This window comes from Bos grunniens, chromosome 4 (genome assembly GCF_055505025.1).
Source record: "Bos grunniens cultivar Pamir isolate PY7600 chromosome 4, Bosgru_T2T1.0, whole genome shotgun sequence".
NCBI lineage: Eukaryota > Metazoa > Chordata > Mammalia > Artiodactyla > Bovidae > Bos > Bos grunniens.
In genome coordinates this window covers 72,629,788-72,642,920 of record NC_141168.1, presented here as the reverse complement: position 1 = coordinate 72,642,920, position 13,133 = coordinate 72,629,788, and the positions used below count along the sequence as shown (strand labels likewise).

Genomic DNA, 13,133 nt, shown 5'->3' with positions numbered 1-13,133 from the left:
CTCTCAACAACCAATGGTTAGTTTTCACTAGCCAAAAATAAACAGTCCCCAACTTCTATTATTCCATCAGTTCCATAAGTAGCTTTTGGTAGAATAAAGCTCTTTTCAGGAAAGAGCTCTCTGCAAGAGGTACCCTTTGCCTTGTCACTAACCTTAAAGCAGGCACCTCCATTCTCTACTCATCTCCAGCCCCAGCACACCTTTCAAATCTTTTCGTCACACAATAGTTTTTCTAATCTGATGATTCATTCCATAAATAAAAGAAATAGAAATGAGGACTACATAATAAACAGATGACCAGATCTCTTCCCTAGATTCCCCTTCAGTAAGTTCATGAAAAAACTGAGTGAACAAGATAGCATCTAAAGAAAGACCATGAAGAGAACACAAGCCTGCACACAGTGGGGGATGGTGATGACTCTGACTATCTCAATGATTAACTAAGATTACTTCCTTGTTTCCCTTTAAAAGTTTTCATGGCCAAGCAGAATATTTAGAGACGGTTTTGGGCAGATAATGAGTCCACCATCTCCCCAGATTGCTAGTATTCTGATAAAAGCAACTTCTTTTTCTATCATTTGTGAGTTCGACTTTATAAGTGGCCAATAACAGGACCTGATCCAATAACAGTTCCAATTAAAACATCCAGCAACTCAGGTTGGTCCTTAATTTTTTCTAGGTTGAGAGACATTTCTCAGCTATTTGTCTCATTCCTGCCTTCTCCAGGCCCATTTATCTTAATTCCAAATCAGTAGACCTACCTGTAAAATATTCCGCCCGTGGGAACGTGGACTTCTAAATGGGAAGATGTGCTTTCCTTTCTCTAGTTCATTGAAAAGACTCCTGTGGAACAAGAGACAATAATGAATACCTTAGGAAACCTACCCCAGCTCTTCAGATCAGAATTTAGAATGAAGAATCTTAACCTAGGCAACAAATTATGATTGTCAGATATGCAGATGACACCACCCTTATGGCAGAAAGTGAAGAGGAACTAAAAAGCCTCTTGATGAAAGTGAAAGTGGAGAGTGAAAAAGTTGGCTTAAAGCTCAACATTCAGAAAACGAAGATCATGGCGTCCGGTCCCATCACTTCATGGGAAATAGATGGGGAAACAGTGGAAACAGTGTCAGACTTTATTTTTCTGGGCTCCAACATCACTGCAGATGGTGACTGCAGCCATGAAATTAAAAGATGCTTACTCCTTGGAAGAAAAGTTATGACCAACCTAGATAGCATATTCAAAAGCAGAAACATTACTTTGCCAACAAAGGTCTGTCTAGTCAAGGCTATGGTTTTTCCTGTGGTCATGTATGGATGTGAGAGTTGGACTGTGAAGAAGGCTGAGTGCCGAAGAATTGATACTTTTGAACTGTGGTGTTGGAGGAGACTCTTGAGAGTCCCTTGGACTGCAAGGAGATCCAACCAGTCCATTCTGAAGGAGATCAGCCCTGGGATTTCTTTGGAGGGAATGATGCTGAAGCTGAAACTCCAATACTTTGGCCACCTCATGCGAAGAGTTGACTCATTGGAAAAGACTCTGATGTGATGCTGGGAGGGATTGGGGGCAAGAGGAGAAGGGGACGACAGAGGATGAGATGGCTGGATGACATCACCGACTTGATGGATGTGAGTTTGAGTGAACTCCAGGAGTTGGTGATGGATAGGGAGGCCTGGCGTGCTGCGATTCATGCGGTCACAGAGAGTCGGACACGACTGAGTGACTGAACTGAACTGAACTGAGGGAGGCTTTTAAAAATATAGCTGTTCTGAAGTTCTAGTTCAAGAAAGCAACATAAGACGCTCTTGAACTAACATCCTGACATGGATGCACAGAATCTACAGTTACACAGGGAATAATTCCTTCTGAAAGAAATCCAGAAACTAGCTGAGTAACTCATATACATCAGGCAAATGAGAAAACACCCGTACTTAAATGGCTAGGAGAGGCTGAGATGCAATCTTGTCATAAACCCAATGCTCAGAACAGTGACATACAATTGGAAAAGAACTCACAACTTCCAACTTCACCTTGAGGAGTAAAGGGTTTGGACCTATTCAACATCTAGCACCTCAAATTTTAAGGCTTGCACTCAAGGGACGGGCTCCAAAACACCTAACTCTGATATTCAGTGGGGATTGCATTCAAAAGACCCACAAGGCTATAGAAAACTGGGTTCCTGAGGATTTACAGTCTTATCCCCCCTCCTCTTCCTCTGTGAACTCAGCACAGAGGCAGCAGACTGAACTAGAAACCCATTTCCCTGAAAGAGATCTATATGCTTATTTTTAAAATCTGCAGTTTGAGGGTCAGGCTTCTAATTTAACACAAATCTGGGGGCTGACTACATCTCTCCTGAGATTGGAAAGCACCACCTTCATGCCACTCCCCAACAAGTCACCAGTATTTCCCTAAAAAATCTTGTGTAAATATCTGGTGCCATGGCCTCTGCAGCTGTCACCCAGGGTACAATAGCCCTTGACTGCCTGGTTCTGGCAGCCAGCAGACCTTATGTTCACTATTACTAGGAACAGCTCTTATCTTGTTATTCCCTAGGGCTTTGCACACAGGGTGCAGAGATATGTCCATTTCCTAGTATTTCCCTAAGGAAGTTGATCTGTATACTTTAAAAGATGCTGCCTGTGGATTTGGCTTCCAAACAGCCAATATCTCATACGCTAGTAAAGTAATGCTCAAAATTCTCCAAGCTAGGCTTCAACAGTACATGAACTGTGAACTTCCAGATGTTCAAGCTGGATTTAGGAAAGGCAGAGGAACCAGATCAAATTGCCAACATCTGTTGGATTATTGAAAAAGCAAGAGAGTTCCAGAAAAACATCTATTTCTGCTTTATTGACTATGCCAAAGCCTTTGACTGTGTGGATCACAACAGAATGTAGAAAATTCTGAAAGATATGGGAATACCAGACCACCTGACCTGCCTCTTGAGAAATCTGTATGCAGGTCAGGAAACAACAGTTAGAAATGGACATGGACCAACAGACCGGTTCCAAATAGGAAAAGGAGTACATCAGGGCTGTCTATTGTCACCCTGCTTATTTAATTTATATGCAGAGTACATCATGAGAAATGCTGGGCTGGAGGATACACAAGCTAGAATCAAGATGGCTGGGAGAAATATCAATAACCTCAGATATGCAGATGAAACCACCTGTATGACAGAAAGCGAAGAAAAACTAAAAAGCCTCTTGATGAAAATGAAAGAGGAGAGTGAAAAAGTTGGCTTAAAGTTCAACATTCAGAAAACCAAGATCATGGCATCTTATCCCATCACTTCATAGCAAATAGATGGGGAAACAGTGGAAACAGTGACAAACTTTATTTTCTTGGGCTCCAAAATCACTGCAGGTGGTGACTGCAGCCATGAAATTAAGACACTTGCTCCTTGGAAGAAAAGTTATGACAAACCTAGACAGCATATTAAAAAGCAGAGACATTACTTTGCCAACAAAGGTCCATCTAGTCAAAGCTATGGTTTTTCCAGTAGTCATGTATGGATGTGAGAGTTGGACTATAAAGAAAGCTGAGCGCTAAAGAAATGATGTTTTTGAATTGTGGTGTTAGAGAAGACTCTTGAGAGTCCCTTGGACTGCAAGGAGATCAAACCAGTCTATCCTAAAGGAAATCAGTCCTGAATATTCATTAGAAGGACTGATGCTGATGCTGAAACTCCAATACTTTGGCCACCTGATCCAAAGAACTAACTCACTGGAAAAGACCATGATGCTGGGAAAGATTGAAGGCAGGAGGAGAAGGGGACGACATACAATGAGATGGTTGGATGGCATCACTGACTCAGTGGACATGAGTTTGAGCAAACTCTGGGTGTTGGTAATGGACAGGGAGGCCTGGCATGCTGCAGTCCATGGGGTCACAAAGAGTTGGACATGACTGAGCAACTGAACTGACTGACTGAAACTCTTTCCCTTCAGGAAACTAATTGATGATCTTGGCACATCCTCAATTCCTGGGAACCACTAAGAACACAGAACTGCTTGAATAATCATGAAGTTTGAGATCTAAAGCCAGGGTGAATAAGGTTCATTTCCCATGAGAGAGGATTCCTTCAAGACTATGAGAGATGAATGTTTTATCTAAAGCACAGAGAACAACACAGAGAGTTAAGAAAAAAAGAAACAGAGGGATTATGTTCTAAACAAAACAAAATTAAATTTCAGAAACAGACCTTAATGAAATGGAGATAAGTGACTTAGCTGATAAAGAGTTCAAAACAATGGTCGTAAAAGTGCTTGCCAAAGTCATGAGAATGATGGGTGAACAAAGTAATAATAAAAACAAAAAAAGAAAATATAAGAAACTACCAAGGGGGAGGAGCCTAGATGGCAGAGGAGTAGGACAGGGAGAACACTTTCTCCCCCACAAATTCATCAAAAGAGCATTTAAAAGCCGAGTAAATTCCACAAAACAACTTCTGAATACTGGCAGAGGACATCAGGCACCCAGAAAAGCAACCCAAGTCTTCGAAAGGAGGTAGGAAAAAATATAAAAGACAAAAAAAGAGACAAAAGAGGGAGGGACGGAGTTCCATCCCGGGAAGGGAGTCTTAAAAAGAGAGAAGTTTCCAAACACCAGGAAACCTTCTCACTGCCGAATCTGTGCCGAGCTTTGGAAGCACAGAGGGCAACATAACAGGGAGGAAAAATAAATAAACAATGAAAACCCATAGATTGCGAGCCCTACGGTAACTCCCCCAGCGGAGAAGCAGCGCAGACGCCTGCACACGCCATTAGCAAGCGGGGACTGGGCAGGGAGGCGTGGCGCGGGCTGCATCGCTTAGAGTAAGGACCTGGCCTGAATACCCTGAGCGCTATCTGAGCGAAATAATTTGGGCTAGCAAACCAGACTGTGGGATATCTATCACGCAAAAAGCCAGCCCTAACCTAAGACACCGCCAGGCCTGCGCACGGAACAAAGGACTGAACAGAGATAGCCAGCTGCAGACCTTCCCCCTCTGGTGACAGGCAGCCAGAGCTGGAAGGGGGCAATCGCAGCTCCAGAGAGACATTATCTATAAAACTGTAAGCAGGCTTCTTTGCTAAGTAAAACTTCTTGGGGGTCTGGACGGTCAACATCTGCCTGAGAAGGCGCGCCGGTTAAAAACCTAGATAACCGAGCGGCGAGGAGGCAATAAGTCCCAGCAATCTCGCTCGCCAAACACCTCATCACCTGAGCTGCTCGGACATGGGAAGAGCACAAAACGCAGGCCCAACCGAGTCTGCTCCTCTGAGGACTACCCGAGTGCCTGAACCTGAGCGGCTTGGACCTGGGAGGTGCAGGCAGCCCAGGGCCGGCCACGGATGGTTCCCGGCGGAGCAACCTAGAGCCTGAGCAGTGTGGGCAGGGAGGCTACAACATGCCGTGAGCATGGGCAAACCCAGCGTGGCTGAGGCACTGCGAGCACACACCAGTGTTATTCGTTTGCAGCTTCCCTCCCTCCCTCCCCACAGCGCGACTGAACAAGTGAGCCTAAAAAAAAAAAAAAAAAAAAAAGTGTCCTCCACCATCCCCTTTGTGTCAGGGCGGAAACCAGACACTGAAGAGACCAGCAAACAGAAGAAGCTATAACAGAGGGAACCGCCTTGGAAGCTACAGGCAATAGATTAAAACCCTGTGGTTAGTACCAACTACATAGGAAGGGGCCTATAGATCTTGAGAAATATAAGTCGGACCAAGGAACTAACCAAAAATGAACTGAACCCACAATACTCACAACAAAACCAGAGAAAGTCCTTGATATATTTTTACTATTTTTACGATCATTCTTTCTTTTTTTTTTAATTTTTAAAAAAAAATTTTTAAGTCCTCTATTATTCCTTTAATTTTCACTTTTATAACCTATTACTTTGCAAAAAAAAAGACCCTTTTTTTTTTTACAACAAACTTCATATATATATATTTTTTAAATTTTTTGACCTTGTTTTTTTTTTTTTCTTTAACATTGTATTTTTGAAATTCCAAACTCTACTTTAGATTTTTAATTTTAGCTTTTTGGTATTTGTTATCAATTTTGTACCTATAGTTTTTTTTATAATTTCTGTGACTTTTTTTTCCCTCTGTTTCTTTCTCTTCTTCTTTTATATAACATTGTATATCTGAAATTCCAAACTCTACTCTAGATTTTTAATTTATGTTTTTTGGTATTTGATATCAATTTTGTACCTGTATTTTCTTTATAATTTTTGCAACTTTGTTTTTTTTGGTTTTTGTTTTTTCCTCTCTCTCTTTCTTTTTCTTCAACATTGTATTTTTGAAATTCCAAACTGTACACTAGATTTTTAACTTTCGCTTTTTGGTATTAGTTATCAATTTTGTACCTATATTTTCTTTATAATTTTCACGACCTTGTTTGTTTTTGTTTGTTCGTTTTTTCTCTTTCTTTTCCTTCTTTTCTTTAACATCGTATTTTTGAAATTCCAAACTCTACTCTAGATTTTTAATTTTTGCTTTTATGTATTTGTTACCAATTTTGTACCTTTAAGAACCCAATCTTCAGTACCCATTTTTCACTAGGGAGCAAGATTACTGGCTTGACTGCTCTCTCTCCCTTTGGACTCTCCTTTTTCTCCACCAGGTCGCCTGTGTCTCCTCCCTAACCCCTCTCTACTCTACCCAACTCTGTGAATTTCTGTGTGTTCCAGACAGTGGAGAACATTTAGGGAACTGATTATTGGCTGGATCTGTCTCCCTCCATTTCATTCCCCTCTTTTATCCTCCTGGCCACCTCTGTCTCCTTCCTCCATCTTCTCTTCTCTGTATAACTCCGTGAACATCTCTGAGCAGTCCAGTTGTGGAGTGCACATAAGGAAGTGATTACTGGCTAGCCCACTCTCTCCTCTATTGATTCCACCTCATCTCATTTGGGTCACCTCTAACTCCCTCCTCCCTCTTCTCTTCTCCATGTAATGCTGTGAACCTCTGTGGGTGACCCTCACGGTAGAGAAACTTTTCATCTATAATGTAGATGTTTTATCAATGGTGCTGTATAGAAGGAGAAGTTTTGAAATGACTGTAAAAATAAGACCGATAACTGGAAGCAGGAGGCTTAAGTCCAAACCCTGACTCCAGGGAACTCCCGACTCCAAGGAACATTAATTGACAGGAGCTCATCAAACGCCTCCATACCTACACTGAAACCAAGCACCACACAAGGGCCAACAAGTTCCAGGGCAAGACATACCAAGCAAATTCTCCAGCAACAAAGGAACACAGCCCTGAGCTCCAAGATACAGGCTGCCCAAAGTCACCCCAAAACCATAGACATCTCATAACTCATTACTGGACACTTCATTGCACTCCAGAGAGAAGAAATACAGCTCCACCCACCAGAACACCGACACAAGCTTCCCTAACCAGGAAACCTTGACAAGCCACCTGTACAAACCCACACACAGCGAGGAAATGCCACAATAAAGAGAACTCCACAAACTGCCAGAATACAGAAAGGATACCCCAAAATCAGCAATTTAAACAAGACTAAGACACAGAGGAATACCTGGCAGGTAAAGGAAAAGGATAAATGCCCACCAAACCAAACAAAAGAGGAAGAGATAAGGAGTCTACCTGATAAAGAATTCCAAATAATGATAGTGAAATTGATCCAAAATCTTGAAATCAAAATGGAATCACAGATAAATAGCCTGGAGACAAGGATTGAGAAGATGCAAGAAAGGTTTAACAAGGACCAGAAGAAATAAAAAAGAGTCAATATATAATGAATAATGCAATAAATGAAATTAAAAACACTCTGGAGGCAAAAAAAGTAGAATAACAGAGGAAGAAGATAGGATTAGTGAATTAGAAGATAGAATGGTAGAAATAAATGAATCAGAGAGGAAAAAAGAAAAACGAATTAAAAGAAATGAGGACAATCTCAGAGATCTCCAGGACAATATTAAACGCTATAACATATGAATCATAGGGGTCCCAGAAGAAGAAGACAAAAAGAAAGACCATGAGAAAATACTTGAGGAGATAATAGTTGAAAACTTCCCTAAAATGGGGAAGGAAATAATCACCCAAGTCCAAGAAACCCAGAGAGTCCCAAACAGGATAAACCCAAGGTGAAACACCCCAAGACACATATTAATCAAATTAACAAAGATCAAACACAAAGGACAAATATTAAAAGCAGCAAGGGAAAAAAAACAAATAGCACACAAGGGAATTCCCATAAGGATAACAGCTGATCTTTCAATAGAAACTCTCCAAGCCAGGAGGGAATGGCAAGACATACTTAAAATGATGAAAGAAAATAACCTACAGCCCAGATTATTGTACCCAACAAGGATCTCATTCAAATATGAAGGAGAAATCAAAAGCTTTACAGACAAGCAAAAGCTGAGAGAGTTCAGCACCACCAAACCACCTCTCCAACAAATACTAAAGGATATTCTCTAGACGGGAAACACAAAAATGGTGTATAAATTCGAACCCAAAACAGTAAAGTAAATGGCAACGGGATCATGCTTATCAGTAATTACCTTAAACGTAAATGGGTTGAATGCCCCAACCAAAAGACAAAGACTGGCTGAATGGATACAAAAACAAGACCCCTACATATGTTGTCTACAAGAGACCCACCTCAAAACAGGGGACACATACAGACTGAAAGTGAAGGGCTGGAAAAAGATTTTCCATGCAAATAGGGACCAAAAGAAAGCAGGAGTAGCAATACTCATATCCGATAAAATAGACTTTAAAACAAAGGCTGTGAAAAGAGACAAAGATGGTCAGTACATAATGATCAAAGGATCAATCCAAGAAGAAGATATAACAATTATAAATATATATGCACCCAACACGGGAGCACCGCAATATGTAAGACAAATGCTAACAAGGATGAAAGGAGAAATTAACAATAACACCCCACTCACACCTATGGATAGATCAACTAAACAGAAAATTAACAAGAAAACACAAACTTTAAATGATACAATAGACCAGTTAGACCTAATTGATATCTATAGGACATTTCACCCCAAAACAATGAATTTCACCTTTTTCTCAAGCACACATGGAACCTTCTCCAGGATAGATCACATCCTGGGCCATAAATCTAGCCTTGGTAAATTCAAAAAAATAGAAATCATCCCAAGGATCTTTTCTGACCACAATGCAGTAAGATTAGATCTCAATTACAGGAGAAAAACTACTAAAAATTTCAACATATGGTGGCTGAACAACACACTGCTGAATAACCAACAAATCACAGAAGAAATCAAAAAAGAAATCAAAATTTGCATAGAAACAAATGAAAATGAAAACACAACAACCCAAAACCTGTGGGACACTGTAAAAGCAGTCCTAAGGGGAAAGTTCATAGCAATACAGGCATACCTCAAGAAACAAGAAAAAAGTCAAGTAAATAACCTAACTCTACACCTAAAGCAACTAGAAAAGGAAGAAATGAAGAACCCCAGGGTTAGTAGAAGGAAAGAAATCTTAAAAATTAGGGCAGAAATAAATGCAAAAGAAACAAAAGAGACCATAGCAAAAATCAACAAAGCGAAAAGCTGGTTCTTTGAAAGGATAAATAAAATTGACAAACCATTAGCCAGACTCATCAAGAAACAAAGGGAGAAAAATCAAATCAATAAAATTAGAAATGAACATGAAGAGATCACAGCAGACAACACACAAATACAAAGGATCATAAGAGACTACTATCAGCAATTATATGCCAATAAAATGGACAACTTGGAAGAAATGGACAAATTCTTAGAAAAGTACAACTTTCCAAAACTGGACCAGGAAGAAATAGAAAATCTGAACAGACCCATCACAAGCACGGAAATTGAAACTATAATAAAAAAATCTTCCAGCAAACAAAAGCCCAGGTCCAGACGGCTTCACAGCTGAATTCTACCAAAAATTTAGAGAAGAGATAACACCTATCCTGCTCAAACTCTTCCAGAAAATTGCAGAGGAAGGTAAACTTCCAAACTCATTCTATGAGGCCACCATCACCCTAATACCAAAACCTGACAAAGATGCCACAAAAAAAGAAAACTACAGGCCAATATCACTGATGAACATAGATGCAAAAATCCTTAACAAAATTCTAGCTATCAGAATCCAACAACACATTAATAAGATCATACACCATGACCAAGTGTGCTTTATCCCAGGGATGCAAAGATTCTTCAATATCCGCAAATCAATCAATGTAATACACCACATTAACAAATTGAAAAATAAAAGCCATATGATTATCTCCATAGATGCAGAGAAAGCCTTTGACAAAATTCAACATCCATTTATGATAAAAACTCTCCAGAAAGCAGGAATAGAAGGAACATACCTCAACATAATAAAAGCTATATATGACAAACCCACAGCAAACATTATCCTCAATGGTGAAAAATTGAAAGCATTCCCGGTAAAGTCAGGAACAAGACAAGGGTGCCCACTTTCACCATTACTATTCAACATAGTTTTAGAAGTTTTGGCCACAGCAATCAGAGCAGAAAAAGAAATAAAAGGAATCCAAATTGGAAAAGAAGAAGTAAAACTCTATTTGCAGATGACATGATCCTCTACATAGAAAACCCTAAAGACTCCACCAGAAAATTACTAGAACTAATCAATGACTATAGTAAAGTTGCAGGATATAAAGTCAACACACAGAAATCCCTTGCATTCCTATACACTAATAATGAGAAAACAGAAAGAAATTAAGGAAACAATTCCATTCACCATTGCAATGGAAAGAATAAAATACTTAGGAATATATCTACCTAAAGTAACTAAAGACCTATATATAGAAAACTATAAAACACTGGTGAAAGAAATCAAAGAGGACACTAATAGATGGAGAAATATACCATGTTCATGGATTGGAAGAATATAGTGAAAATGAGTATACTACCCAAAGCAATTTATAGATTCAATGCAATCCCTATCAAGCTACCAACGGTATTCTTCACAGAGCTAGAACAAATAATTTCACAATTTGTATGGAAATACAAAAAACCTCGAATAGCCAAAGCAATCTTGAGAAAGAAGAATGGAACTGGAGGAATCAACCTACCTGACTTCAGGCTTTACTACAAAGCCACAGTTATCAAGACAGTATGGTACTGGCACAAAGACAGAAATATAGATCAATGGAACAAAATAGAAAGCCCAGAGATAAACCCATGCACATATGGACACCTTATCTTTGACAAAGGAGGCAAGAATATACAATGGATTAAAGACAATCTCTTTAACAAGTGGTGCTGGGAAATCTGGTCAACCACTTGTAAAAGAATGAAACTAGAACACTTTCTAACACCATACACAAAAATAAACTCAAAATGGATTAAAGATCTAAACATAAGACCAGAAACTATAAAACTCCTAGAGGAGAACATAGGCAAAACAGTCTCTGACATACATCACAGCAGGATCCTCTATGACCCACCTCCCAGAATATTGGAAATAAAAGCAAAAATAAACAAATGGGACCTAATTAAACTTAAAAGCTTCTGCACATCAAAGGAAACTATTAGCAAGGTGAAAAGACAGCCTTCAGAATGGGAGAAAATAATAGCAAATGAAGCAACTGACAAACAACTAATCTCAAAAATATACAAGCAACTCCTACAGCTCAACTCCAGAAAAACAAATGACCCAATCAAAAAATGGGCCAAAGAACTAAATAGACATTTCTCCAAAGAAGACATACAGATGGCTAACAAACACTTGAAAAGATGCTCAACATCACTCATTATCAGAGAAATGCAAATCAAAATCACAATGAGGTACCATTTCACACCAGTCAGAATGGCTGTGATCCAAAAGTCTACAAGCAATAAATGCTGGAGAAGGTGTGGAGAAAAGGGAACCCTCTTACACTGTTGGTGGGAATGCAAACTAGTACAGCCACTATGGAGAACAGTGTGGGGATTCCTTAAAAAACTGGAAATAGAACTGCCTTATGACCCAGCAATCCCACTGCTGGGCATACACACTGAGGAAACCAGAAGGGAAAGAGACACGTGTACCCCAGTGGTCATCGCAGCACTGTTTATAATAGCCAGGACATGGAAGCAACCTAGATGTCCATCAGCAGATGAATGGATAAGAAAGCTGTGGTACATATACACAATGGAGTATTACTCAGCCATTAAAAAGAATATATTTAAATCAGTTCTAATGAGGTGGATGAAACTGGAGCCTATTATACAGAGTGAAGTAAGCCAGAAAGAAAAACACCAATATAGTATACTAACACATATATATGGAATTTAGAAAGATGGTAACAATAACCCTGTGTATGAGACAGCAAAAGAGACACTGATGTATAGAACAGTCTTATGGACTCTGTTGGAGAGGGAGAGGGTGGGAAGATTTAGGAGAATGGCATTGAAACATGTATAATATCATTTATGAAACGAGTTGCCAGTCCAGGTTAGATGCACGATACTGAATGCTTGGGGCTGGTGCACTGGGACGACCCAGAGGGATGGTATGGGGAGGGAGGAGGGTTCAGGATGGGGAACACATGTACACCTGTGGCAGATTCATTTCAATATTTGGCAAAACTAATACAATATTGTAAAGTTTAAAAATAAAATAAAATTTAAAAATAAAAATGAATTAAAAAAAAGAAACTACCAAACAGAAATCACAGAGCTTAAGAATATAATAATTGAACTAAAAAATTCAAAAAGAAAGGGTTTAGCAGCAGAATAGATGAAGCAAATGAAAATATCAATGAACCGGAAGGCAAGGCAATGGAATTTAAGCAGAGGAGTGTAATTTTTTTAAAAATGAAAAAAGGTGAAGACAGTTTAAGAGACTCACCATAAAGCAGACAAATACTCACATTATAGGGGTCCCAGAAGGAGAATTGAGAGCGAGAAAGAGGCAGAAAGCTTGCTCAAAGAAATAACAGTTGAAAACATCCCTAACCTGAGGGAAGGAATAGATATTCATATCCAGGAAGCCCAGGGAGTTTCAAATAAGATGAACCCAAAGAGACCCACAGCAAGACACATTCTAATTAAAATGTGAAAAGTTAAACACATGGAGAGAATATTAAAAGCAGCAAGAGCAAAACAACTTGATATATATAAGGGAACCCCCAGAAGACTATCAGTAGATT

The 13,133-nt window shown here is 39.5% G+C and overlaps 1 protein-coding gene across 3 annotated transcripts in view; it reads right to left on the bottom strand.

Annotated features, from left to right (window-relative positions):
• Positions 1-13,133, bottom strand: part of NAMPT (nicotinamide phosphoribosyltransferase) — a 376,625-nt gene that overhangs the window by 309,866 nt on the left and 53,626 nt on the right. For all 3 annotated transcript variants that reach the window (XM_086396905.1, XM_086396904.1, XM_086396903.1), the window contains exon 2: positions 762-843. The gene's annotated coding sequence lies outside the window, so the exon portion shown is untranslated. The remainder of the gene's footprint in view (positions 1-761; positions 844-13,133) is intronic.